The following is a 25387-nucleotide window of genomic DNA, read 5'->3' on the forward strand; positions in this document are numbered from 1 at the left end:
TTTCAATCTCGTATATCTATAGAATCGCTGAGTATTGGGAAAGGGATGATGGGGGTGTAGTTTTAGGGAATAAATTGGATTAGAATATATATATATATATATATACATATGAGAAGAGGGAAATGGGTCAGTGCTAGATTGGAGCTCGCGCGCGCAGTACTGTTCTCCATTGAGGTTTCGGGACAGATTGCAGGGTATAGGCCTGAACAGGCCTGAGTGCCCAGGGCACGTATCAGAAGGTCCGTTTTCATTATCGCCTCTCGCTGATTGTTATCGCCGCCAGGCTCGTTTGCATATTATCGCGCCAGAAATTGAGTTATCAGCGATTTAGATCCGGTCGAGCTCCGCTGGAGACTAATCCTGGATCTGTCCAAGCTTCGTTGACCTTTAAAAATGGTAGAAATCGTTAACCGGGTCCAAAACCATCGAGTCTCCAGCGGATTATCAGGGAGAAACCCCTCTTAATCCTCGAGTAAGTTGGACGATTTCGGTATAGGAAGATATTCCAAATTGTTTTTAATAAAAAATATTCTATAGTTTGGAATTATATATATATATATGTGTGTGTGTGTGTGTGTGTAAGTATATAGGAGATTCGCGAGGGTTAATTCGTGCGAATGTTGGTTGAAATTTAATAAGGGGAGGTACCCATCCCCTAGATGGATAACAACGGATGAGAGAGGGTAAGTACAGGATGATCTTCAGACACTGAATTCAGTCAGCAAATAGTACTCTTATCGCGTGCGTGAGCTATCGTGCTGGATCACTGACGTAGGCAGTCGAAGCTGTGTGATGCTCGTCGAGTGCACTCGATACCCCTCGACACAGTGGAAACGGCAAGTGCGCTGTACGCGGTTGTACATAATAGCCACTGATGTATTAATTAGTTACCCAATGAAATTCGCTGAAATGCAAGAATTTCCCTTTACGCGCTTCAACCACACCCGTAATCATCCATTGCTTCCTATATATAATTCAGTGTGGCTTATCCTTTTCTCAAACACATGAATCGTTTTTAAAATCATCGGTCATTTTAAGCATTATTTTATGCATCGCGCTTTAATAACAAATGCTCCATTCTTAGTTTCTTTTATTTTATTCGACACTCCTTAGGGTGTGGAGCAGGGAGTTGAGGATAGTTTTGGTCAGACTGCCTAATCCTTACGAGAGATAATGGAGAATCACTGGTGTTCGAAGGAATCAAGATAATGGGGGTTAAAAATTCTAATTTCGTCGTGCCCCCCCCCCCCCTGACCGATCCAAATTAATCGTCAATCTGGCATAATTGCTTCAGATTAATGGAATTACTTGATGGACGAGTTCAACTATCACCCATTTCAGAGGCTATGCGTAAACTTCTATGTTTAGTAAATCTAGCTAATTCAACTTAATACTCGCTTCCTTCCTCGATCCACTCCTCTATCTATCTCTATCTATTCCCCTAATAATTGTAATATCACGGGGAGCAATTGAAATCCAACCATCAAACGTGTAGTCGAACGATCGTTAAAAAACAATGAAAATCCTCATAGAAGTTAGGATTTTAAACGATTTCAAAGGAAGATCCATCGGTCGTGGTTTTCGGGTGACTCGCGGTAGAAAACAGAGGAGATTGTTTGTTGAAAGTTGATTTAGCAGGGACAAGCTTCTGTGAAAAGTGTCGGGATCGATCTTTGGCATTTGGGTAGGGTCGATCGGTCGGCCGGTGTTGAGTGTGCACTGGCAACCCTCGGTCAGTCGATGCCTAAAATTAGATTTCACGATCGGGGAGCGAACAGCCCTCGCGAAAGAAGACCCTGAAGAAACAAGCAGCCCATTGAGCCCCAGTGCACGTACCGCCAGTTTCCAAGGGGCCAAAGTTAACAAACGTAAAATTAAAGGCGCGACACAGACCGTTCGAGTTTGGAATTCCTTACAGCGGAATCGTTCGCTTTTATACCTCCCCATTTCCATTAATATTATTTCCCGCGTATCCTTATCTCGCTGCTCTTCCATTCGATGTATATACCTACATATATATATATATAGGTACGTGCATATCGCGAAGAGTCGGCCGGTCGAGGATTCCGGGAAAAATCTTGCTGAAAGTATCTACATGTACACATATAGCCACAATCCCCAAGGACGAATAGGTCAAGCATGGTCAACCGAAATTAATCGGCTGAAAAAAGAGGATTCGCGGTATTAAATTCACGCTTTCATCGGAGCAAACAATTCCGAGGCAACAGGCTCTCTCGCTCGTTGGAGTAATAAACCCGACGAGTTTTACAAGTTTTTTTAAAGACCTTTCTACCCGTTAGAGCCCGTGTCTCGACTTAACGACCACCTTCGTAGATCGTGTCAAACCTACCACTCTCACCCTCACCCCCATTCTCATACCCAGAGTGTCACAATTAGTGTAATTAGCAGTCACGGATTCCCTACAGAATGCTCTGAATATAAAACATTACTGTTTTTATCCTCGCGCATATACATATATATATGCTAACGAATTTGACATAGTCTGAAAAATTCAATATACTAACTCCCATAGGGCCTTCGTTAAAAAAACAAACAAACAAAGAAAATGCGAACAAATTTCATAATTGGAATTTGATCATCGTGTTTGGTAATTCGGTAAAATTGTATTCAGTGTTACGTCATTTGTAATTGATACGTCTACGATGGTCAGCCTGGCTGCGTGTGCGTGCGGTGTATGACAAAGGGTAATAGAGGGTATGTAGCAATGGACGATAGTTTGGATTGGCGTATCATAGGTGGGATTCCGACAAAGTGCAGGCTTTGAGGAGAAGCGAGTTAGGTGGTGAGGGGAGTAGAGGGAATTTTTGACTAGAATATGATAGGGAAATGTCGGAGGAGAGGGGCGGCAAAGTGAATACAGACCGGCCAGGAGGAATATTCGTAAAACAATCTTCGGGCTTGAATCGCGAGGTTGGAAAGGGGAATGGATTTAAATTACTACCACTTTGCTGGCCACTCGAGACGAATCGCACACACGAATGAACGAGCCAATCAGCCGTCAGCTAGCTATGATACTCATCCTTTCACAAAAAGCTCCGGACATTTTCCCAGAAAGTCCCTCTTCTTCCAGACTTTTCCTCGGCACGAAAGTTGTTGCATAATAGACTTTTCAGGCAAAGCACAATGCTCCAACTTGGCGTTTAATACATGTTCGGGATTTAAGCAAGCAGCTTATTATATTTAGCTCTTTCAGTTGAAATGCACTTATCTGATAGTCGGAGACTCTTTGTCCAGCGAGTAACTGATTCACAATGCGCGCACGTCGCCGCAGAAATACCCTTCAACATTATTTGGAAAAATCTAAAAAGAGGCCAGATTTATAAATGCGTCCCCCTGCACTGTACCGGCAATGACCGAGTGCTTCGAAGCATATACTTTTTTACTTTGCTTCGAAAAAGAATTTTAATTTTATCGTATTTGGTCGCGAGTCGAGTGTTGGAAAATTAAGGTAAACTCGATGGATCAGGAACGTTGCTTGGGAGCTGCGCGTCTCCTGATTTTATTACTCTCTCTCTCTCTCTCTCTCTCTCTCTCCCTCTCTCCCTCTGAGCAGTTAGAGGAGAAGGAGGAATATTGTAGTATCGATTGTCCACTTTATCGTAACAAAGCAATCAACTCGGTATATTCTATTTCACGGTTCTGAAAGTTTAATAACGACTGGCGGATTACCGTGGGGAATTTCGGGACAGAATAGTCGTATCCTTAATCGGTTAACGAGTCGGATGATTCGGCCGATCTCGAGCAACTGACCGGAAGCGACGTCGGGACGCTGAAAACACCGGGAAAACAGGGAAAATCTATTTGAGCCAATTGCGAAGGAAGCGAGTGAGAGTCTCGGAGTTGCGGATAATATATATACTATATACATATACTATATAATTACATGTATACCCACATAGTATACCGAGTCCCACACACGCGAGCGCGAAAAAACTAAAATTAAACAATAGATTAGAGTTGAAGTAAAATATGAAGAGATTCAAGATAATAGAAATAAAAGTAATGGCAATAAATAGAAAAATAGAATATCGTATAAGCTTGATGTAACGCAGTGAAAAAACAAGTGGAATAAAATAGATGCAAGAGAGAGAGAGAGAGAGAGAGACGCGCGTGAGACAAAAAGACTCTGCAGACCTGCCGTATGTATATATATGTAGCTAATACTATAGCTGTCTCGTTTCTCATGCTTCGTCCGACGTACTCCGTTGACCCAAAAACGTGTCGTAAATATTTTTTATGAAATTCCAGCAAATCCAGTCCATCCCTCTGTCAAGAGTACCAGGTGATACGTCTCGCTTACCGTCATCAACTTGAAATACTGAAAATTCTCTCTAGTATTCCCCGAGGATGAAGAATAAAAAGTCGCCGTCGCCCGGTGAGGAATGACAAATGAATGAGTTACGTGCGATAAAACGACAAATTTCTGCGTTTGGTTTAATAATGTTTTTGCGATCCGATAATTCAAAGCGGAAGAGTCCCTCGGGGTGAATAAGGGCTGAAAAAGGGAAATGGAAAGGGAAAGGGGTTAGGAGAGATATAAACTGAATTAACGATGCAGCTTTAAGTTTGGCAATCAAGTGTTGAGTGAGACAAACGGCTCTGGCAATAAACTCAAATCGTCCGCTATTAAATGCGTGCAAGATACGTGTCTGTCTGCGTTCGTTAGCACGCTGCCTGCTGTTCGCCGCCTGCCGCCGGAGGACTCCATCTAAAATATCACTGGACTTTACTTTCCACTACATTTACTCCCACTTTTTCCCTGCACAAGCATTTCCCTTCTTATCTCGATTATCCCCAATCGCCATTTCACTCCCAGCTATATAAAGAAACAAGGGAATTGATAATATATTACGTTCCAACAAAACTAGCATCGAATTGAAAGTAGAATTTATCCAATCACAATTCCCAATGTTTCTCAAGTGTTGTAAATTTATTTGACGTTTTTTTTGCATATCTATAGTATTCCTAAAAGATAGCAAAATTTCTGACAGTTTTCATTCTATTGGAAAAATGAGAAAAAAAAGAGGTACATAGAACGTAGAGAATTTCCATTATTCATTTACGCAAGATACGTATATCATAAGTATAATATAGTATTTTATTAACGCGCGAGACATGAATCAGAGAGTTATTTAAACTTGGTGGAAAGTCCGGGTAATTGTGGGTTTTTAAGAGTGTGCGCGCGAGTAGTGGTTACTGGCGGAGGGAATAATGACAAGTTTTCCCGTTCCATGGGATCGTAGCGAGTGATCTCTGCTAGCTGACAGACTTGGCGATAACAAAGATAAGTGCAGAGGGTGGTGGTAGGGGAGGAGGGGGGGGGGGGGGGGAGTGTATAGATGGAGTAGCGCGAGCAGGAGGGAGAGAGAGATAGTGTGCGTGGTGTTATACGCCGTGACAAAGGACTGTAAAAAATGAAGTCTCGACTGGGGTGGCTGGGAACATTTGGCGAATCGATACAGCCATTCATTTGGCTTCCTTCGCTTTTACGAAAATAAACGATCATGCCTACTTTAAGTCTCCCTTTGCTTATCATTATCCACCAATCTCCTCCCGTTTAGCGCAACCTCCCAAACAACTCCCTCCCGTCTCATCAACGCTATTCTCTCTGAAAAATCAATTCTATTCAATCGCGCGAGCGACCTTTTCCCCGAGATCTTTAATTGTCAATCTTCGAACCGCCGATCAATCCGTATCGTATATATATATATATATATATATAAAGCGCAACCATAAATTACCTCTAAAATCAAATCTCCTTTTTAATTATTTGCTGAAATCTTATGGAACCCCCAGATCGCACAATTTTTCCATAAATTCTCCGCGGAAACTTTTCAAATTTCATTTCCAGACTGTAACGACGTTTGGGGGGAGAATAATTAATTTTCTTTTTCACGACGAGGACCGAGCAGGGTTTTTTTTATCGAGGGGTTGGCAGCAGAAAATTTCGTATCGGTGCAGTTTTTGTCTATCCTCCGGATGCGGAGGAACAGCAGATTGGAGGATGCGAGTTTGTATTTTCATTTTTCAGGAAAAAAAACACGTGCTTATAATATATATATAGATATATAGATGAAACGTGTATTCTTATATTTGTATATGCATGTATAAATGATGAGAAAGAGAGAGTTGTTGCAGTTCTCTGTACAGTGGGCAATTTTTTCTGGCGGGATTTCGGTAAGTCTGCGGCTGGATTTACGTGACAGATCTCCTCGGGGGTGGCTGGGGGTGCAGTCTGGTCTGGTAGGGGAGTGTCGTTACGATCCGCGACAAAGGACTGTAAAGCATGAAGCGTCGCAGCCGACTTGGGCAGAAACGCTGGAAGGGTCGGAATGGGGTAGGCCGGGATGAAGCCAAGGACAAGGGAGGATCAAGCAACGGCGAGAGTGAGAGAGGCTGAGGGAGGGTCGGGGTTGGGGGTAGAAAGGAGAAGAGGCAGGCAAAAGTACGACAAGTGCAGACGCAGAAAAGAAACGTACGGAGAGACTGAAACAGAGGGTTGATGAGAGGGGCACAGGGGGTGGTTATTCTACCAAGAAAGACCGAGAGGCAAGCTAGAGAGAGAGAGACAAGAGTCGTAAAAAAAGAGGAAGAGAGCATGGTTGAAAGAAGAAAAAAAAGACGGAGCAACGGTGAAGGGTGAGACCGGTGGGTCTGAGACAAAAAGACCCAGAGAAAGATGCTGACCTCGCTGAAAGATGTTAAGTAAGGAGAGTCTGCGTAAAACATTCGCTTCGTGTGAAAAGGAGGGAGGTAAAATACAAGAATGAGGTAAGGAGGGGGTGGGGGGGGGGGCAGAGGGAGAAATATTGCTGAATGAAGGGAAAAGAGAGAGGGAGAGAATGAAATAGGAAAAACGGATTACGATGGAAAGTGTGCAGGAAGGGCTAAACGAAACACACGTATGTAGAGAGAGGCATAAATGGAATATGTCGAAAGAAGGGTTCTAAGGGCGAGGCGGGGGGTATAGGAATGGAGAAAAGCGCGTGTATACGAGTGGGACAAGAGACTCGTGCACAAAAAGGTATATAACGTAGAATGGAAGCTGCTTCGGTTTGTTTTACGACGCGCAGTCCTCCGGCTACTGGCAAACAGAGAATCGAGGATGCTCGAGAAAATATCCTGACTGAGGAAAGCACGGGGGAGGGGAGGGATAGGGGCAATCGAGGAAAATATATACATGGGAAGAGAAAAATAAGCTAATTTTTAAATTAAATGCAAGAGGAACCGTTTTGGTTCAAAGTTTCTTCATTTTTCTTTGTTTGTTTGTTTTTTTTTTTTTTGTCAACTTTGACGGGGCTTTGTATTGGATAGGAGAATTGAGGTGGAATGGGAGAATTAGCATTACTGAGGATGGAGCGATGGTTTGCGTTTTGGTCTGTCGCTGTATTTTCGAGATTGCCGCGAGCTGTGAAGTTTCGTGAGAGATAGAGGTGCGGCGGGGAGAGAGAGACGGAATATATATGTATATAGGAATGGTAGAGTGTGCGAAAGAGAGAGAGAGAGAGAGGGAGAGAGAGAGAAAGGGGGGATGTGCGTGGGATCGTCGAGACTTGGAGCAGCAGAGCACCACCGAGTGGCGAAGACTGAGTTGGGTCGACTCGGTCGATATCCCCGGCTACGCGTCTTCAAGGCGACCTGCCGACGCTCCCCGACTCGAATTTCACCCCTCACCTTACTATTTTACTCCTACGTGCTTCTACACTAATCACCAAACTTTCGCGATTCCCGCTTTTTCCACTGCACTATGCAGCATGGCAATGATAATGGACAATCTCCAGCACTTTGCTCGCTCAACATTTAAATCGGAACTCCATCGTACTATAACATTTCCATTTTACCAATAGCTCATTAACTTTTTCATTACTCGTAGAAACAACCGCCATTATATTTTTCCAACCATACTAATAAAGGATCAAGGAGCTACGTCAATTTCTGTGAAAAATTCTCTCTTTGAAATTTGATGATGCAGTATAGACTCTGAATTTACAGGTACGAGATAACGTTTTTTCCAAACTATGACTATATATGGCATGTGAAAACCTGTAAGACGAGTAAAATTCACCGTGTATAGAGTTTCGTAAACGAGATTTGTAGGGTCGGAACTCGGAGAATGGGCCCCCTGGTACTGATCCTTTCAAGGTCGAACAACCTGCAAATCCTCTTTTCTTTCGTGAAAAGCAACGACAAACATTATTCCAATCATAGCAGAACGTTGAGCCTCCATTAAGATATTTATCCAGCGTTTTAAAGCCACCTCCACCCTCCCCAAGGTCTTTTCACCCTCAAAACGCTGAGTTTTCTCACAACTATCCTGAGATTCCTGCAACCCCGGTCGTTTGAATATTTTTCAAAACGATTTTGCGATTGGTTTTCTCTCGAGCGACAAATATAAAATCTCGGTCGTTATAGGAATAATCGCGTTTGGATTTTGCCGGTCCAAGCACTAATCGACTTTCGAGCTTGAAATGTTAACTTTCCAGTGGATGTGTGCGCAAGCGTTGCGCGAGAAAATTTCCACACAGATGTATGCTCCTGGTGTATGCACACCTAGGCCAAAATTGAATCATACTTGCCCGGGGCTAGACAAGTCTAATCAGGGGTTTTAGAGTTTCCGGAGTTTAGGCAGTGGCCCAATATAGTATATATAATGTGGATGTCTTGTACGGGCGAAGTTCACGTTGGACTGGTATTATAGTGGACGACCCTCTCTGGAAAGTCTGGTATGGCGGGGAAACTGTTCGCAGCAGCCACTCTAGCATTCATATTGCTACACACTTTTCCAAAAATATAATAAAGAAAATATATAATCTACGCCTCGTGTTTTTCCTCGATCTCATTCCGTTCCCTTCAGCCTGGATACATTTTACGTCATCCCTTAAATTATTAGGTATATTTATATAAATAGCTATGGAAGCTTTATCATTGGAGCTATCGATCTGACAGTGGTGGCAAGTGGAATGCAAGATTTCAATTGGGGGAGGGTATAAAAGGCAAACATATAGTCCAGGAAAGACAAATAGAACGAGGCAGTAGCACCGAGTGATGGAGTGGCGTCAACTTCTTTTATCACGTAACTTCAGTCCTGTTCTCGTGGTAAAAGCCACGGATTTTGATTGGTTCTCGTGCACCAACCCTAAATGGAGACGAGTGACAATTTTTTGCTTTTGCTGCAATTGGATGATGGATTTTTTCTCCATCTATCATTTTATTTCATACTTTATAATATTCTATTATATTTGCTCTTGTACATTTATATATATATATATATATATATATATATATATTTTTTTTTAATATTCTCTCTTATATATAATGTTACAATTTTTATTGATATTCCCCCAGATTATCGTTTAATGATATTTGTAAATTATTATTCAATAAATATAATCTCTCTCTCTCTCTCTAGTTTACTCGTACACGTGCTTCTCGTCTATGTCATTCTGGTAAACACGATCATACACAGGATGCTCGAGAAATCGTTGGAGTAGGCTGAGGCCAGGTGCTCGAGAACCACCGACTCTTCAGTGTCACCTCGTGCATACTTAAAAATCGCCATTCCTCTCGATACTGTCAAGACACCTCAAAGAGTACAGCAAAAAGCGACTGTCACTCTCTCTCTCTCTTTCAACTTTTCTTCTCTTTTCCTCCTTTCAACATTCTCAAGACTCCCCCTTTTTCCTTGCTTTTATCTCTCGTTTTCTTCCCCCCAACCCTCTTATCTATATCCATTTTTCTCCACTTTTCTATTATTTATCAATAATTCACTCATTACAAACGATCCATTCTGCACTGTACATTAACAAACCACACAGCTTTAATTAGCAATATTCATAAATTTCTCATGAAGCACAAATACAATTATCTCCAAAATCCCTCATCAATCACTATAATTTCTTATAATTATTGATAAAAACTCCAGAGTTTAATTCGATCGATACCGAACACCTCTTGTATGATTAATTCTTTCAACTTTCCTCTTTTCCCTTCTATACATATATATGCGGTATAATTAGTAGATATAGCTATAGTTTGTGGTAATTTTTCTTTTCTTCTCCTCAACGAATCTGGATGATCTTGCATCTTCTTGTACATAGATATAGTTATATGTATGATTATATAGAGTCAAATCCAATCTACTAGAATTTAACTCGAAGTTTTCATTGGATCTTCATGATTTTCGTTCTTGTTTCGTTTGGTGTAATTATTAGCGGTTGAGGTAATTATTTTTTCTGAATAATCATCATATTGAAATTCTTCAAGATCAAACTATTCTTAAATTGAACATTTCTATGAAAGAATTGCAAAGATTTTCATATTTTTAGAGAAAGGTAAATTTTTCGAGGTACCTTCTTTCCTCTAGATCCATTGCTTTTTGCTAAATCAGGTGCACCTCGCGAAGGCTATTGCAATGGTCTTGAACGGAGCAGAGGTTATGTTTCTTCCTTTTTGCTTTATTCTAATTTTAATTTTATCTTTAATGTACAAATAATTTGTACATTTAAAGAGAAGAAACCAAAATGGAAGAAAACTCGTTGCGCGTAACTCCGTTCCTGAGCATGTTTCCTCTTACCCCCGGGAGGGGATGGTAAGGGTAACAAAATTTAGGAAAAAGGAACCTGAACGAGAAAGCCTTCTTATCACCGAAACTATAGCGCCTACCTATTTTACGCAAAGAGCTAAAAAGCCTATATACCTATATTCAAAAGCTAAACCTGAAAAAAAAAATACACACGCTCGCAAAATATGATAACGCAGCAAAGACCCTGAAAAGAAAACATACACGCACGCAAAATATAACAACCCAATGAAGATCCTGAAAAGAAAGCCTTGCTAACACCGAGAGCTATAATGCCTATACCTAAAACGCAAAGCTAGAGGGTCTACCTATATCGGAAATCTAAATAAACACACGCACGCAAAATTTTATAACGCACAGTAGATCTTGTAAACACAAGAAAAAATGAAGGAATGGTTTTAACCGCGCGGAGAAGGACCGATAGGAAGCTATCGGCAGCTTCTCTCGGCCATTCTTTGGTTAATAAAAAAAAATCCACAGTTTTACCCATGGGACTCACTCATTCGGCGAAAATCCTACGATGATCCATCTGCTCGGCAGCCTGCAGGATATGACGATGACGACGATGACGATGGCACTCGCGATAATTTAATTTTAAATTTAAACGACGCGACGCGACGCGGATTTTTTAAACGAAGCTATACGCGACTCGGATATTTAAAGAAATTTTATTTCGCGACGCGCACTTTTATCTCAAAGCGAGATCGCCCACTGTAATAAAGAGAAAACAAAAACGTTAGTCAGTAAAATTGTATTCAAATAATGTTTCAATTTATTCTAGCTGTCAAATAAACACAATAATACTCACAGGCTATGAGAGTCCTTGAGGCTTGTTGCCCTTGTCTGCTGCAAGCACCAAAACACTGCACTGTCACAACACTCGCGCCGCGCACTGTCTTTCTTCATGACTTTAATTCGATTTTTAAACGCATTTTTTCGTCCGTACTTTTATTTCAAGCACACTACGCATTTTACTGTTATATTAATTTAATTAAACTTGCACTGAGAAAAATATCCTCAATGAATGAATAATTTTTCGTTATAACAATGGATAAATTTCGTTAATATAACAAATAAATTCATTGATATAATAACGAATAGTTCATTACGTAGTACTAAACTATTCGTTAAACGAATGAATCTGTCTGTTGTATTAACTTACTTTATTCATTGTTATAACAAACACTTGATCAATCTTTGAAGTATTTGCTCTTTGGGGTAAAATTAAATTATCACAATAATAGAACTACACTTGTGTCATTGAAATAAAGTATATAATTATTTTTAATCCCCCGAATAATTAACTGGTTGTCAGCGATTACGACGAAAAAAATGGCCGGCGCGCGCGACTCACTGACAATCACCCCACGTGCAGATTCGAAAACTGGACTGTCACTTTTGACGAGCAACGTGCTCGTCAGAAAGTGAGGCAATCGAATCTGATTGGTTGGAGATTTGGCTGCGCCAATCAGGTGCGATTGATGAGTAGGCTGCTTAATGCACACACTTCCGGTCTGAATGATCTTAAGACTGGAGTCCTTATGGATTTAAAATGGCGATTGTGCTGATTGATTATCTGCATTTTTATAACCACTCAGCGATCAGCATTCTAAATTCGGTAAACAATTCAGCATTAAGCATGTTTAGACAGTTTACCACTAGAATAACGTTGCTTAAAATTAAGACGTGTTATAATTGGTCGAATTAAGTGAATTGACCAATCATAACATATATAGCTTTAAGGTGTTTGCTTTGCTAATAAAAATACATTTCTAAGGGCCACTTTCGCCAAACGTGTTTAATTTAAACTGTGTGGTTCACGTTACATGATATACAAAGTCCTGATTTAACGATTTAAAATTATGATTTATCTCAGCAATTATGCTTTTTTGTGTATAGGACTTTTCCCCTTAGTTTATCCCCAAGAATATGTGGTTAAAATTAAAAACATCATTGCTGATACAGCCTTATACATATATATATTATAATCTCATCTTTGCTATATTGGTGATCCCTCCCCCCCTGGCGTCTTCATTAAATCCACCCCTTTCCCCCTTGGTTCTCCAAACAAGAGGCTGGCCCTGATAAATCACGTTTGCCTATAGTACACGCGCGGATCAGGAAGCTATCCCTGCGTCTCTTTTACGACCAATGGGACGTGTCAAAGACCCCTGCACGAGTACCGGAAGTTTATCAACGGAACCAGGAGGGGGGGGGGGCAGACTTGAAGAGGATACAACGTCGTTAGCTCACCATCACCGATGCTTTCCCTTGAATTCCGCCATTCCCGAAAGGAATGCAGACTCCAATCCTGCACGAGGCTGTCCTAAATAATCGTTTAAAGCTCGATCGGAGACCCTGACAGGGAATTAAAGGATGAAGCGCAACTATTCTGATGAAAAACGTTGACACAGTGGCTTTGAAAAAGACCTGAGGAGGAATCCAAGGAGAGTCCAAAGGGTCTAAAGAGTCTCGTGGAATGATTCTCATTATCAGTGGAAAAGTTTGCTCGCGAATTTTTGACCCGTTACCTTTGGACTTCCGGCTGCAATGATTTACGGACGGCGGTGTGTCTAATTGTGAGAAAGGGGATTGAATTTAAAGGGGCCTCTTTCAAACCGAAACCCCAGTTGCACTTTCATCTTGTTAGCAGGGGCTCCAACGTTACACAGCAAACTGCAAGCTTCAACGGATGTTTACTTGAAGATAGAGGCTCTGCACAAAAGTAGTTGAAACCTCTTTAGACTCTATAAGGTTTTTTTTACAAGCCACTCCACTGCTAAATTCGATCCAACGCGGAGCGTTAACGTTGAAACTTGCTTATCCTCGATATATTGCTTTGGTATATATATGTGTGTGTGTATGTGTATACATGCACACATAGTGTCAGAAATTCCCCGTTCGTTTTAAGATCCCTTCACGCGTTGGAGAATAGAAATGAGGTAGAAGTGGATCGAATCGCGCGCGGGATTGGTTTAGTACATTAAACCTATTATTCCCGCTAATACTTGGCTAACCACTATATTCTCTTCTTCTTTTGCTTCCCTTGGTCCTCCTGCTATCCTTTTAGTCACTGCGATATATCCTTACTTTTTATTATTCAAGGCAGAGCGCTATGCTAACCTTTCACGACGAATTTCCACTTGTAATCCAACCACTGTTCCAACCCCAATTTCAACACACCGAATTTATCCTTCCTTTGGACAATTTTTTCATGAATTAATTATGGTATATATCTGATACATACCTCTCTATCTCAATCTCACTGTAATGAAAAATCTTTCAATTTCATCAAGAATTCTTACTCGTAATCCAACGATCGTTTCAGCTTCAAAATTTCCGAGTCAAATTAATCCTCGCTTGGAAAAATTATGATCAATTAATTGTGTGAAATCTCTCTGTTCCTCTGATTCCCTTTGAGATAATTTTTCAATCGGTTCCACAAGTTGGATTTGATAAAAATTTGAATTATATAGAGTACGTATTTCTCGTTATTATTCTGCAATCCCTTTGGAAAGAATTTGTAGATAATCCTTGGGGCTCCTTAACTTGTTTTTTTTTTGTTAGAGATTTTTATCAATATACGGTTGCCGATCTCTTTTATTTTTCGTTAATTACGGACTATTGAGAAAATGACAAAATATGCATTATACATGCTCATTTTGAAGATCCATTTGAGAGAAATCGCAAATTTTCCTCAATATTTCTTCACTCGTTGTTTTAAGAATTTTTTAGTTTTTTAATCATATGATGTTTATTACGAGCTATTAGGACAATTTTGGGTCGTACATTATTAGGCAAGCTAATTTTGAAGAGTTATTAGAAAAAATGCTCAAAATTTCCTCGGTGCTTCTTCTGCTATTGTAATTTGAAAAATTTAATAATTTCATACTCGTGCTTTTAATTATTTGGTATGGTAATTAAGGATTTTCGGAGAAAATGGCGGAGCACATGGTAGGCAAGCAACGATGGCATGCGTGTACCGGGAGGAGAGTATCAAAGAAGAATGGAGTTGGGCCTAGTTTATTTTGCGGAGAATGTTAAGAATAAAGCATCATGGGGTAGGGTGGGGTGTGTGGGAGAGCTGTAATTTTCCCGTTGGCTTCGGACGTAGACAAAAGGGTTATTGTCTGTAGCGACTGAGCGCGCGCGTTATGGCCGGGGAGAGATGGAAGGATGCATCTTTCTCCAGCGCGAGGCGAGCGGCGAGAGTAGCGATAGTCGCGAAAAGAAAAAGGAGAAACTTGATTCTTTCTCTCATCGCTGCAATGACAGACTGCACCATCTCCGAATCGCTCGATGCCATCCGGGAATTATTCCTCCCGGACCATAAGTTCAAGTTTCCCCAGCAACAATATACTGTTTTCCATCCACAGACTAAGAAATTTTCCTTCTTTGTATCTCCTCCCACCGACGACAGTTCCAACACGACAAAATCCCCGATGGATATACCTTCGACATTCCACGCAAGCTCTTCAACTTCGATTCCAACTTTATATAGGTATATATATATATATATGTATGTATGTATGTATGTATGGAAGAGATAAATTTTGTATAATAATTTTTAATCAAAAGCTGTAGCATATATCGTACATATCTGCAGGAGCTTGCGGCTTTGTAAATAACGATTTTCCTCGATGAGATTTAGTTTTGCGAGGGAGTTTTATTTGTCAGAAGCGATTTTGCGTTTATTGGAGGGAGCACAGGGTCCTTTATCAAGGAGACGGGCGTGACTTTAATTTCGATAAGGCGTAGGTTGGAGCGTAACTAACGTCGTGCAGGGTTGGCGAGGTGTTATGCGGGTCCAGAAGTGGCCGTCGAGAACGGCTCGAGACACCCCTAACCTTTGGCCCCCTCCTGCAGCGCACAATGCTGCATCGGCCCGCGGACCGCGAACATTCGACCCCCCTCCTTACTCCACCGCCATATCAGCTACTCGACCAGTCATACGTGACTTTCATTTCGATACTCGCCAACGGGATTATAACCTAGGTATATGTATATGTCTCAATTCCAGCCACATGCAACTCGAAAAACCCTATATATAGCTATATATTCCCCTCCTTCGATCCATAAAGATTCAAACCAAACGAGTCTTACCTTCCCAGCCAAGTCAGGTTTTAACGATGAGTCTTCGACGACTCCCATTTCACAAGCATGGAGAATAATAAAATTCAATTGACATTTACATTTCTCAGAAATTATCTCCTAAACCATCAAGTTTTTCTAATGGAAGATTTCTCTAGTCTATATATATTATTCTGTTATTTTCTTTATTAGAATCCAACGAAAATTAATTTACACTTATCAGCAAACGTCGTTATTTATTCGACGACGAGTCCGGATTTCGAGGGCAGACATGGAAACTCGTATACGTTGCAAATTCGTTATTTAAACTTTGTAAAAATTATTAAGAGCGAGATAAATTAACGAAGTTGTTTTTCACGCGGAGCGAATTCATTTTGCCGTGGAGCGATTGAGCTTTTTTCCTCATTTTTTTCTATTCCGCGGTGAAAGTGCTTCCGTGGCAAATTGAACTTATTTACAGCATGGAATATTATGTAGTGGAAACGATGTAATGGAGCTCTCCAAGCAGTTCCGCTAATGAGGTAGTAATGAGGTACACGTGGAGTCTACGTCTTATTAAACGCACTTTAAATTAATTATCATCTTAATCCATTTCGCTCCAGATAATCTTCCAGCGTCAGTTATACATTGAATTACATTTGGGGAACTCAACAAATATCGGCCCTGAGAAATTCGATCGTCTGAGGAATTGATCGAAGATTGATAATTCAACGATTTCACTGTGGCGATAGGTGGAAATATTTGACGCCAGAAACTAATTCGGTTGGAATAACAAAATCCGTCTATCCCTACTCTCTTCACCCTGGGAAATAGATAAAATTCCCTGATATGGAAAATACGGAATATTTTCCATTTCAAAAATAATACTATTAAAAATGAAAGAAAGAAGAAGAATACGTATTCGCGTTTTGCAAGGTATATATATATATATATATATATAGACGAGCGAGGAACGATCGAGATTTCGTGATAATCGATTTGTTGAAAAATGAAGAAGAAAAAAAGGGAAAGATTTGGGAAAAATTGGAGCATGAAAATTCGTAGCGCGGCGTTTGTCAACTTTTTACGAGTCTGCGATATTTGAAGTTTCTACAAGGCCATTGATGATTTTTTGTCCGATCCTCTGGCGGCCGGATGGGGAGCAAGCGTCTCGATGAATATTTACAGGGCGCGCGAGCACCGTGCAGGGTTGGGAATTGCACAGAGAATTTTTATCTTGGTCGAGGAGAAAAATTTCAGCGTTTTATTGTAACGGGTGTGAAGAAGTTTTGGCCGTTTTCAAAGGCCATTTGGTCTTGGCTGAAAATCACCCGAATGCCGAGACTGCCTGATGTACGATGCAACTTTCCACCGATTCGATCCCGTTCGATTGGCCATTTTGCCACTTTTGCTAGGGAAAGTTGGCCAGCAGGCAGCAGACGGAGCAGACTGCACCCGACGCGAAAAATCTCATGGGATTAATCTTACATCGAACGGCATCATTGAATGCAGCTCCCCCCCCCCCCCCTCCCCTTGCACTGTACCTTATTAATATTCCTTCCACATTCGACTTGTCAGCCGCAAAACGGCCAGCCATCCTCGCGATTCGTTTGCCTTGGAAAAGTCAATTTGCTTGACAGCGAAAGTCGTTTAACGCTTCGTTGTTACAAAGCTAGCGAATCTCTCTCTCTCTCTCTCTCATCTTTTACTCTTATCCCTCTGAAAGCTACCCCCTTTCCACGATCCTTTTACCGTACTACTCTTCTAATCTCCTACTACCATCATTCCCAAGCCCGAAACAAATATTCTTTCATTCGCAAACATCCTCGATCCACCTATTAAATAACAGTTTCAATTACCTTATTTTTCTCTTAATTACACTTGGTTCTCGGAGACATGCAATGACAATGGGATATAGGAAATTTCTATTAAGATCTGCTTATAAATAAAGAATCATTTATAAGCTTACAAGGGTTGGTAGAAAAATAGTAAATGTGCATGCGGCTAGAGGTGCTATTACATATATGTTTATGAATGTACAGAATAATTTAGAGGAGATATTGTAAAAAAGGGATTTGGGTAACTGTACGAGATGACTTATGAAGGAAGGAGTCAATGACCGTTGTGGTGGGGCTGAAAGTCATCTAATGCGATTACAGGGTAATGCGAGTGTCGACAGTCGAGGTGTAGGTATAGGGACCGGAAGTGGTGGACTACGGTCAGCCACGATAGTCCGTTGACTAATGCCAACGATTATTGCTCTTTTTCCCCTTATCTCCTTGTCACACAAAACTCCTGCGTCCTCGTGATAGAACATTTTTGCAGCTTATCAGAGACCCCTCCCTTTGGAATCCCCTCCAAATGTAAACATCCTATTCGATTGAAGATTTGACCAGAAGAGTGGTTAATAGATCCCTTCAGCGTAATCGAATGAACGCGCCAATTACTGCAGACGCGCATATAAGCGAAATTAAACAATCATCATAAAGGGATTTTTTCACAAGCTAAATTAAAATTTAATTGATGGTCCTCCGAATATACGAATACACGTACGACGGAAGACCGGGGAAAAGTGGTTATCAGAACACTTTAGCGAAATCGACTACGATTGATTGGATACTGGTCATGTACAAGTTAGCAAATCTAAACAATAATTACAAGTGGAATATTTCAGCTAAATCCAAGTTTAATCGATGATACTTCAAGTGCGAGCGAATAAATGTACGATCGAAGCCATTGATAACGGATGCTGCATGGACTGACGTTAGCTAATACTAAACCAACAGTTTTAGTTTGATTTTTTCAAGATAATGCACAGTGCGACTGATGCTCCATGCAGTCAATATAATACACATGCATATACGACGTGATAGAAAAGCTAAAGAAGGGAGTGCAGTCTTAAAATAGTCCTTTAACCCTTAAAGGGCGCGCCTTAAAATGAAATAAAGATCATACCGGCTACTATATGGCATCCAGGGATATTTAAATTTCTAAGTTGGTATAAATATGGTATGTCTGTATTTGCTAGAAATTTATAATTACATAGAATTGGTATAGGTATACACCTAAATTTTACTAGGTGTCAAATGTCCATACGGTGCTTGCAAAGCTAACATAATGGTTTGCAATTGGTGGATGCGCTCAAGTGACGTCGACAAAAGACAATAGTGATTATTGCTGGATTTTTCCACACCAAGTCAAAGTGTAAAGATTGAAAGAGAAAATTGTTAAACAAAGTGCCATTTCCATCATTTGAAAGAATCGTGTGCCATTGGTGGATACTCGAGTGACATAAGCCAAATATAACAATGTTTACAGATTGATTCATCATTCGGCCTTATCCCAGCCTGAGGTAAAGACCACCTGCTCCTATCGTCTCTTGGGTCGCATGTGTACTCTCAAGGTCGTTTCTTCTCACCCACGCTGTATCCCAGTGCGAACGCCAAACGACTACGCTTTCACCGACAAAACTCTTTCGTGATTCTACAGTGAACAAACACTCCCAAGACAATACCACGCAAACAAAATAATGATAAGTAAAATCAAAGCACTCGCGCGAAATTTAGATGAAAAAAGCAACGATATAACAGAAGCTAATTAGCATTTAAACATATCCCCTCTGAATAAATAAACTATAATATGTGTGCGATACAATATAGGAATAGTATAATAAAAAAAATCGTATGGAGAAGAGAAACATTTGTTGACGCACTTTTTACGCTCGCAGTACACATGTACCATTGAGTTTCACAATATAAGAAACTCGATTGCTATAAGAAAACTACTCGTGAGTCATGGCTGCGTGGAAGATAAAGTTGCGCAACGATTAACTTCAGCAATGTCCTCGGACGAACCGTCGAAGGAACTTTATTGGACGATTTTGCAGGAAATTGTTCGGAGATGGATGGATCAGCTACGACTTGCAAAATACGCGATACACGGAAGCTAAATAGAATCGTCCAAAGGCTTCCGCTGTAATCGAAATCCCATCGAGGGGAACACGATGCAGCGCAGCGCAGCGCGCCGCGCCGATCGTTTTCATCGAAAACCGAATAACGTTTCGTGAAACGCCATTCTTATTTTCCCTCGGGATAGAGAGCGGGTGAACTTGGAGAATTCTCATATAATCTCTTGGTTTGCATTTTTTTTTTCTTTTTTTTTTTCAGCGATGTATGCGTTGATGTTCATTTGAATGGTGCATAAAATGGAAAATTCAGGATTAATCGTGAACCTCCTTCTCGCGAGGTTGCGTGTGTGTACCTATATATTTTACACCGTAATTCTGTATCGGGCACTGCGTCTGCTGTCCAGTTGAGATTCAGACTGGTCGCTTCCATTTCGTCCCATGCATGCACCTGCCATCTTTAGACTGCAGTGTCCCTCGACCGGTTCTTGCGAGATTCGTTTTTCCACACGACCTGCCCCTACGTTCGAAACTCCCACATTGGTACATCTCCCTGGGAACATTTTATTTTCGTAAACTCGGCCAGACAGTCGAAAATAGACTCTAATGTCTTCGACATTATCATTTTTCTAGCAAAGAGAAATCACGCGAATCTTTGATAAATATGAAGGAAATATGACGAATGAAAAAGGAATCTAAACGCAACAGCTCTCTCGATTAAACAACTTGTTCTCAGGGAATACATTGGAGAAATGACAGTATGATAATTTATAATCCGTTGTTACCAGCAAAGGTTTTTATGCTTCGTTGCAATTGGGTATATCGATCGTTGCACAAGGCATGTAAAAACTGTAATGTACAAGGATAGAAAAACTTTGAATAATTTCTAATATTTTTCTGAAACAAAATATCATTGTTATGTAACGTCCAGTATTTACACACACACACACACAGACAGTTTTCATTTATCTTTATATCCCTTTATTACGAGGCACTATGTAAATTTCCTACGAAGGACCAACTATAACTATATATGTAATTAGATATCGACAGGAAATATTTTGGAGCAAAGCGTGGATTTTAATAATAATTAGAGCGCTGGTGGACGAAATTTGTGCGATATCTTGGTATCTGGTGGACAAAGTTTTGCCGCAAAATACAGTATGTTTAGATAAATAAAGGGGGTGATATTATTAAGCAGAGTCACCTACCGTGTAATGAAAGTAACGAAGCTTGGCGCTATTCCCTCTCTCGCAACAGCTACTCCAAAAATGTGTTTCCCCCTCGTCGTACCGCACCGCAACAAAGCACCGAGTCTCCGCTACAAAAGATATTCTTATTAAATGGAACCGCGACGAATGGCTAGAAAAACGCAAAGATAAGCGAGAATCCCTATTAATTTTCATCTAGCAGAAATTGCAGCTCGGCAATTAATTTGCAGTAGCAGCAGCAGCAGCAGCAGCAGCAGATATAGGTACCGACGCGCGCGCGTAATGGAATTTTATTTATTAATTGGAAAAGCGTGGGTAATGGAAAAGGTCGAGTTTTTAACAAAAGCGATTTAATTATTTATTTGGAGCGCGACCTTGTCCCGGAAAAAAATATGGAGAATAATGGCGAAAACGATTTACAAAGTTAATTTCAAGCGCAATTAATTAATGGTCGAAGGATTCGTGACTCATAATTCATCGGGCGCGGCGCGACGTCTCTCCGATACGGATCGAAATCATGCTGGAAAGTTAATTAACCAGCCGATCGCGTCTCGGCGGCGCCAATTATTTTCGCGAAGCTCAAATTTTCTGCAGCAAAAGCTGCTATTCCGAGGTTTTTCATAAAATCCACCTGCAAGACGGTAGCTTATTCCTTAATTCCTCCGACGCGATCGAAAATTAAATTATGTGGAGCGTTTGTTCTCGGAAAGTTAACTCGACTAATGGACGTTTTAAAAGCCGAAAGACTGGCGAAGCTTCGGTGACCGTAGGCGCGCACTTGCGGCAGAGCTGCGGTCCGCCCTCAACGATCCCTTCCAGTCACTCGACAAATTTCTCAAATCCACGCATCGATTCGCCTTTGAAATAATTTCTCTTTCCCGCTCTATAGAGACGAATCGTAAGATTGCCGTGCAAACATTTCTACAAAAATACCTATATATATATACGGCTCGGAATAAAATCTACTCGGGTCCTAAAGGCGGGTTTGCAATTTTTGAGGTTATGTAACGTCAGAAGCGACGACTCTGTTGAGATAAGCGGGAGGAACGCTCGTAACGATCCATCATCGTTCGCCAAGAGTTCCCCACGATAGCTTGTCTCAAACTTGGATCACCCACTTAACCATTCCGATTAAAAGCGAGCTTTAATTCAGCCAGACTTTTTCCAACGCCAACTTCACTCCACAGGTATTATCTAGACGCGTACGTCCTGTATACGTATATATATATATATATATATATACTTTATTCTCGCACGATGATTAATAACCATGCACGAATAAACAAATAAAGAGCACGCCACACGAGACACGACGCACTCTCTCAAATATTATTTTTATTAAAAGATAATAAACTCGTTGGAATATATTTAATTTTTTCATTTTCATTATAATATATATATATACAACTACCGTGTTAGCTAGAGTACAGCAGGGAGGGGAAGTCAATTGCACGGTCTATGAATAAAAAAAAGTATGGGGCAAAGGGGAGAAAATAAGAAAGACGAGGATATTTTGTGCAGGTGAACGCGGAGGTTTATGCAGAGTGCTGAGCTGTAATTGGAATTAATTATTCTGGCCGGAAAACATCGGTCGCATTTTAAGACGCCGCGCCGCAGGACCTCATTATATACGAGGTAATGAAATTTTCGCGGGAAATTAATCCACCTTCTCGTTTCGTCCGCAGGAATCTTAAACCGATTGTGCGCGCCGCGGAAACATCCCTCCGCGACAGCCTATTGCTCCCTAGCTCCCTAACTCCCACCTGCAGCGAAATGCGCCAACAAAATTTCCACACATAAATTCGTCCCCGAATAATCCCATAATGCTGGAAATTCCCGAATATTCCTCCGACTGCCAATTATTTCTCAGGCATGAATTTTTTCGCCCCCCCCCCCCCTCCCTCCCTTCCCGCTCCTCTTTACGCGTGAAAAACCTGCCGACATTTTCTCCCTGAAATTGGGAAAAGCTCGGAAAATGTCTAGCGTCTCACGATCACTCGACTGGTTGCATGCGTTTAATTCCTAGTTTCGATGATTTTTCTCGGATCGTCTTCAGGCTGGGAATATAACTTGAACGGAGTATAGCGTAGAGAGAAATCAAACTGGAGGCAGACACCCGCATAACCGGAGGGAGCTCTCAGCTTATTCCAAAGCTCCCAAGGGCTGTGCGTTAAATTTATCGTCAAACTCCTTTATTTCAGCTTTCGCGAGAGAAGGAGCTCTAAAAAAATAAACAAAGTAGAGTTATAAATTGAAATAATGCGAGTAATTCGCGCTCACCCTGTAAATAGTATACATATAGGCGGAGCTTAAAGAGAAGAAAGGAATAATTAAAGTGGAAAGAGTAAGATTTTCGCGATTTTCAGCGGGACAATCGATATACGTACGGTAGATTCGATTGGGCAGCGCGACTCTTCAACTTTCTATCGAATTCCACGTGTTTCGAAACAGGCTGCATTTCGTGCAATATCGCGACAATCAAATAACGACTTTTCACCGATAATACTGTATAGAGTTTCCGTATAGAAACAAAACTAAAGCCTGCTAGCTGTTACACAATACTTTCAATGGCACTGATAGATTTTCACTCTCTCTCTCTCTCTCTCTCTCTCTCTCTGCAGCTACGCAATATAGACATTTTATCAGCGCGTCGAGTCGTTACTGTAGCGAAATTTCGGCGGATCTGCATGTATCAGCACGAGCCGAGTTTTCTCACCGTTCAAAGCACCATATACGCGGGGCAGCGAGATTCTTCATCATCAGCAGCATCGCGCCTTCATGAATAAGCAATATTGCCAGGGAAATTTCTAGTCTTCGATATTTCAAGCCCCCCGAAGCTTTGAGAAAATTTGGGTCAGTCGAGTCGACCTAGAACAATAACAATGTTTCATTCCATATCCGATCAATTAATCGTGCTATATATATAACAATGATATGGAAATGGAGTTGATGAAACATTTATATCTATATATATATATATATGGGAGAGTTTATTGGGACAGTTGGTGATGGATTATTAAGGTGGCGTGTGAGAATTGAATAGATTCGTTGAATTCCTCCGTTTGTAGAGAGCAGCGTTTCACGCGTGCCTGCGTCATTGTCATGCGCTGCGTGCCGAATGAATTAATAGTCTGTAGGGGGTGAGTTCAGCGAGAGTTGTATTTTTGTTCGATGCACACACACGCCGCGGCGTACGCAGAACCTTCCAATGTCTCTCGCCATTCTGCCAACAAATCCTTATAACTATACAAAATCACTCGGTCTCCCCGTCCGCAACAATAACACCAGTAAAAATCCAGTTTATCGTTCAATAATTTATTTTCCCATTATTAGATATTATTTTGCCATAAAATTCTAATCGACCCACTTCTACTAAAGAAAAAGGATAAAAATAAAATAAAGCAGATCTTCGAGGCATTTCTTGCTAGCTAGGCTTTTCGCGAGCAACGTTTTTATTCCTTAACGGGATCCTTCGCAATTACACCACAGGGCAAAACACATGGCACGGTGCTATACATTTGACGACTGATTTGAATTTCATTGTACCACTTGAGTGATGTCAGCAACTGCTCGTTCCAGTAAAATAGTTGATTTTGAAAAAATTAAAAAAATATATTATCCGTTATAAAAAGGGAATATTATATTTTTTGTTTGAATGTGAAGGAAGAAGAATGTGGAAAGCCTATATTAATTGTATATGGTGATTATAGACCCTGGCCCGGTCGAAGAGGCACGGTGCATAACGAACGAAGGAAACGTGCAAGAGACAATTTTGTATCTCGAATAGGGTGTCTTGGAGAGGAGACATCGAAATCGGGCGGATTAAATGGTGAAATTTTCGACATGGTCGGAATTCCTAGGAAAGGATCGATGCTCGTGTGTCGGGCTCGCGTGTCTCGTTGGATTCTCGGGGTTTGGTTGGTTGCGTGGGTGCATGTGTGCGTGCGCGTATCTGCCAGGGAGGAATTACGCGTAGAGGGGGTTGCACGTTGCACGTGGAACGAAACGGAACTTAATGGTCCGCAAGTGCAAGGATACAAAGTCCATTGTCAGCCGGATCCATGCGGAAGACGGATAGGGGGGTGGACTGACTGGCGCAGATGGTGACAAAAGTCATTTCGCCGTGATAAATAAGAAGCAAACGAGATGCCATTATACTATATACATACTGAATCCTCCAATGCATTTCCATTTATCGACTGATTTTTTGTATATATACCCTCCCCTACCATATAGGCCTTACGAAACGAAGAATCGACAATATGATAGAAAAACGCCTTGGCCCTTGCATAATCCCCGCTATAATCCCTTCAAGCCCATTTCCATATTTTATTTCACGCTTCGCTCGAATTTGTCCGGATCCATCGATAACTCTCAGGAACGAGCCGCGCTAATCACGAACAAAGTATCCCCCCACGCAGGATCCCGATCGCTCGCGTTACACATTCCATTTTCTCATTTCTCCAAAGGGGATATATTGATTTTTGCACGAGATTCGCTCCGGCCTAACGTCCAATGGCCCGTGAACACTCAGATATCACTGAAACGTTTCGCATTATCCCAAAAGCGTGCTATATACACGGCCTGCCAAGAGAATAATCT

General features: G+C 41.1%; 1 protein-coding gene across 1 annotated transcript in view; it reads left to right on the forward strand.

Moving 5' to 3' along the window:
• The window catches only part of LOC136772345 (uncharacterized), a 140579-nt gene that overhangs the window by 15553 nt on the left and 99639 nt on the right, over positions 1–25387 (forward strand). The window lies entirely within an intron of this gene.

Source organism: Prorops nasuta, unplaced genomic scaffold (genome assembly GCF_024137725.1).
Source record: "Prorops nasuta isolate Cenicafe-Biocafe unplaced genomic scaffold, Cenicafe_Pnas_1.2 PNAS00004, whole genome shotgun sequence".
NCBI lineage: Eukaryota > Metazoa > Arthropoda > Insecta > Hymenoptera > Bethylidae > Prorops > Prorops nasuta.